The sequence below is a fragment of the Panthera pardus genome, unplaced genomic scaffold, assembly GCF_024362965.1.
Source record: "Panthera pardus isolate Hobbes unplaced genomic scaffold, ASM2436296v1 HiC_scaffold_27, whole genome shotgun sequence".
Classification (NCBI taxonomy): Eukaryota; Metazoa; Chordata; class Mammalia; order Carnivora; family Felidae; genus Panthera; species Panthera pardus.
The window spans coordinates 113,604,412-113,609,645 of NW_026526843.1; positions in this window are offsets into that span (position 1 = coordinate 113,604,412).

Below are 5,234 nucleotides of genomic sequence, written 5' to 3' on the forward strand. Positions count from 1 at the left end.
GAGACAGAATCTGAAGCAGGCTCCAGGCTCTGGGCTGTCGGCACAGAGCCCGACGCGGGGCTCAAACTCACAAGCCGTGAGATCATGACCTGAGCCGAAGTCGGATGCCCCACCCACTGAGCCACCCAGGCGCTTCTAAATATCATTTTTTTCTATTGTGTCATGATCCAGCAAAAGGTAAGGAAGCAATTAAAAAACATAGGCAAACTCCTGACCTCATATTGTTTGCCTCCTAGTACATAACCATACAAAAAGAAAACACAATAATTTGTATAATTATTATTTAGGATTACATCACTCCTTTTGTGTTAAGTGCTAGGAAAGCATGTAATAAAGATCTAACCTATCTGGGAATTAGGAAAGGGGGTTCTGTGGAAAATACACTTAAAGTGAGAGCTACATAATGAGCAGAAAGTTTTCTGTGTTGAGGGTGGAGGACGGGGGAGGAGTAAGAACATGAAATACCATGGTAAGAATTTTGAATGTTATTCCTAAAAAGAATCGGAAGCCTTTAAAATGTTTAAACATGACCATGTTTGGGTTTTAAGAGGATATCTTTAGTGAAGTCACTGAAAGGGACAAATTATTTTTAAGGAAGACTGGACTGTTTTCGAGCCCAGCACTAGGAGGGGGGCAATGGGGAAAAAGTATAGAGTGTCAGATGTATGGCTGTTGGGACTCAGGACACAAACGTAAAGAAGGAGGTATCAGGAGTGATCCCTGGGTCTCTGACTTTTCCACCCTGGGGGGGTAGGCGATGGTGCATCCCAGAAGTGAAGACTCACTTGGATGGGGGAAAGAGCACATGCCCACTTGGCAACATGTTAAGATTGAGAGGCTTCTGTGACGAGGGATGTACATCGATAAATCAAGCCAGAGAATGAATGACACAGGTAGAAACAGAGAGGAAGAAGAATGGGAAGAAACAAAGAGGAGGGACTAGGCTTCAAGATCAAATAGAGAAGACAAGGGGATTAGGAAGGAGCATCCAGAGCCTTACAAGTACAACCAAAAAAACTGGTGTTGTGCCAGCAACACGAAGAGGATGTTTTTGGAAGGGAGAGGTCCCCCAAATGTAATGATGCCAAGAGCTCAAGAATAATGGGATCAGAAATTAGTAAATGTTGGGAGTAAATGTTGGACAACGAATGCTGAAAGTTCAGACACAAGATTAATTTAGAGGAAGAGGGGAGTGGCGCATGGGTGGCTCAGTCGGTTGAGGGTCTGACCGACTCAGGTCATGATCTCACCGTTCCCGAGTTCGAGCCCCACATCGGGCTCTGTGCTGACAGCTTGGAGGCTGGAGCCTACTTCGGATTCTGTGTCTCCCTCTCTCTCTCTCCCCTGCCCCACTTTCACTCTGTCTGTCTCTCTCTCACAAATAAACATTACAAATATTTAAAGGAAGAGGGGAAAGGGTCAGTCTCTGGAGATGGGAGGCAAGGTAGAAATAGGCTCAAAGGAAGTTCTCTTTCTTGTTTTCCAGACGAGAAAGGCTTGATCATGAATAAAAGCTAAAAGAAAGGTCCTGTGCTCAAAAGACAACTGTGTTCTCTTACTCACATGGGGAGCACTGACCCCCCCAACAGCTAGATTAATGTCACCTGCTCCCTATGTATGAAGGCAGGAAATGGGTTGAAATAGTTAAATAATAGCTCATGCTTTCTAGTGTGTGTATATATGTTTGTAATGCCAATCCTCTATTCATATCTTACATCCATTCACTATTCAGCAAATATTTATTGAGCATTTACTAAGTGCCTAACTCTAAGAGAAGCTCGGGCTACAGAGGTAGCCAAAGTCAACAAGCCCCTAGCATAGATTCTTGTGAAGAAGATGGACTGTAGTCAGACTAAAATAACTAACTTTTACATATTAAACTATTATTTAAAATACTATAATAATTTTTATAATGTTAAAAACAAATTTTACCGAGGGTTACGTGCTCTGGAAACAATAGAGCAGGGTAAGGGTGCAGAGAGACACTGAGATGCTGGGGGTAGGAAAATTTGACAAGCAGTGGTCGAGGAAGGTGTTTCCGTAAGTCAGTGTTGGCCAGAGATCTGAATTATAAGAAGGAAGGAGGCAGCCATGGAAGGATGTGGGAAGAGAGCATTCCCAGGAGAAGGACCATAAACATAAGTCTAAGAAAAGTGAGTGAAGGCAGCAGTGTCAGACCAGCGTGGTGCTCCTGCCTGTGACGTACCACGTAAGGTGCAATAAGGGCTTTATTACACATGCTGCTGAGGGTCACTGGAGCGTTATCAGCAGGTCAATGACATCACTTTACCCACACTTCAGTATAAACCTTGTCCAGCTTTTGCCAGCAACACGTTTGCCAATGCCAACTTTAATAAAGGATCAACTTTGTTCCAAGGGCCCAAAGGTCTGTCCTAACAGATTGAACATGGCATTAGACTCCTGCTTTGGCTATTGTTGGTGCACAAAGCAAGGTTATTCTTGAGTGCAGCCTTGGGGAGAGGAATTACGGTATGCGAATGCAATGTGATTTCTGCCTGTTTTCCAACATCCACTGAAAGCAGGCGGTCTGAAGGGTGACATGAGCCACAGGGAACCGTCCTAGTGGTTCTGCATCTGATCGAGGCAACAGAAGCATACCCGCCAGTGTCAAGATGTCCATCAACTTAGACGTACTAATTAACGAGTTGGGGGGAATCCCTTCACAATGGATACATGTATCAAATCATCACGATGTACACCTTCAATACCCTACAATTGTATTTGTCAATTATACCTCAATAAAGCTGGGGGAGTAGAAAGATACCCATCACCTAGCTGACAGGCAAGGGACGTCCAGGAAAAGAGTTAAACATGACATTGAATTCAACTTGAGATTGTACCTGAATTCCAATGAGGTCTAATCAACCCCAAAAGAGATCCCTGAGACTCCCAGGCCAGGTAGCAGACGTTTCTTAAGCTGACCTCTCCCAGAAAGACATATAAACCAGTGGAGTAGAAATTAGACTTGTGGGCTTTTGGCATCTGGAATACATCAGAACATTTGTAATCATCCCCCTCCCCAACCTGGTTTTGTCTTATTCATTTTGCATAAAAGTTTGCCTCTCACTTTAGATTTAAATCTATTGACGGGAAAGGATGCCTCAGAGCTGGCTTCTGGCATCATTGTGTGGCTTTTGCAAGGGGTTCTCTTTGTCGTGAAATTCCTTCTGGAAAATTACTGGACCTGGAATGACAGAATAGCCCTAGAAATCTCAACAGAATGCAGAGGGGGCTTGTGACCACTGTAAGTTCAGCCTAAGAATGCAGATAATGAGGAAGCTCTTTGTGCATTGTGAAAGATGACGGTTGGCTTTTAACGTACTGTTTCTTGAGATGTTTCCGTGTTTAACTACAAGACTTGAGGCTTACCGGCCTGATCAGCTCATTTCCAAGAATTGCTTCTCTTCTTTCCTAGAAGAGGAAAAGCACAGTTCTTCAGTTCTAACAGTCCTGATAATAGTCCCGGAAAAATGAGTTTTCTAAGTGCACTGCAAGAAATCTACAAAGGCCAGGGAGAAGGGAAAGTGGGAATCCCAACAAGTAAGGAAGGCTCAGTCCGGCTTTCAATCTGCCCACTCTCATGTTCTATTTTAGAGGCTGCATGGGGCCTGGGGAACAAAATAAATAAATAAATAAATAAATAAAATAAAATAAAATAAAATAAAATAAAATAAAATAAAATAAAATAAAATAAAATAAATAAAGCCTAGAGAATGCTAAGGCAGAGACCATAATAGGAGAACCCTCCTTAAAGCTAGGACCCTGAAGAGCTGCACCCTTCGAGTTAGGGCGAACAAAAAAAGCCACTCATAATGCAGAGAAGACAGCTCAGAAGTTTTCCTGCCTCCACCTTTTCCTCAGATGGAAGGACTAGGGGAATTCGGCATTTTGATACCATAGAATACCACACAGCAGATCAAATGAACACACTACAGCTACATGCACTAGCCGGGTACGTGTCAAACACGTTACACTGCTCAGAAAGCAGTGAGGCACAGAAGAATCCACGTATGATTCCATTAACGTAAAGTTCTGTGATACCAGTCATATTGGATTAGAGAACCACCCTAGTCTACAAAAACCTTATCTCTAAATCAGGTCACATTGGAGGTACTGGGAGTCAGGACGTCAATGTGTCTTTTGGGAGGTATAATTCAACTCAACAGCATCGGATGGTCCCCCACAACAGAAGATTATGTCATCCAAAATGTCAATGGTGCTGCTATTGGGAAACCCAGGGGTAAGGCAGTAAAGATAGGGGCCAAGGGCGGGCTGCCCCAAGATGCGCCATTTGGGCATGTGAATTATTTTGAGCCGAAGGCAGTCGAGACCCTGCAGTCTCAAGAGAAACACTTGCCCCTCTCCTAACTTCATAGAAGAATCTAAATGGGAGGGTCTTTCCAGAATAAGGGTTATTACCAGAGATACATTTTATCTGAGTGACCCATCTCTATGGCAGGACAAACATTTGTTTGCCAAACATTTACTCGTTTTCATCTTCCCTTGAATTGCATTCCTTCCCTCTGAAATCCCAGATGCCTACTCCCTTCTCCTTAGTTCAGAATGACATGTACACCTCGTTGTGCCTGACCGTCTTTGGAATTTCCAAGTCTGTGTGGATTCCCCATACATACACTATTAAATCTGATTTTCTCCTGTTACTCTGTCTCATGTCAGTTTGATGCTCAGTCCGGCCAGAAGGACCTTTGAGGGGACAAAAGTTCTTGCTCCCCAACAAAAGCCAAGAAACGATTACTGTAAAATTCTGAATACCTTTTGGAGGTGGGGGAGTAGAAAAATATGAGACTAGGGAGGGGCACACGGGGCACTTCCAAGATCTTGGAATGTTGTCTATCTGCAGCTCCGTGATGGGTACACAGATGAGTATCTTATTACCCTCAAGTATACTGCTACCTTACGTGTACTTTTTGCCTGTAAAATTAAGCTTTTTTCAAAATAATATAATTAAAAAATTAGGATGCAGATAAGTTATGAGGCAATTGACATAGAAGAAGCTGAGCCTACTGGGTCTCAGCCAGAAGCCAGAGTGAAAAGGAGACCATGTAGTTTCCCAGGTGTGAGCTACCTGAGGGGTTCTTGTGACTATGCCACACGTGCCGAAGGTTCACAGTTGTTGGGGTTCCCTGATTCTGCCAGACCCCTGCTTTAAGTGGCTGCAGTTTCATTCCTGAGGGAGAGGAGAAACAGCAGCC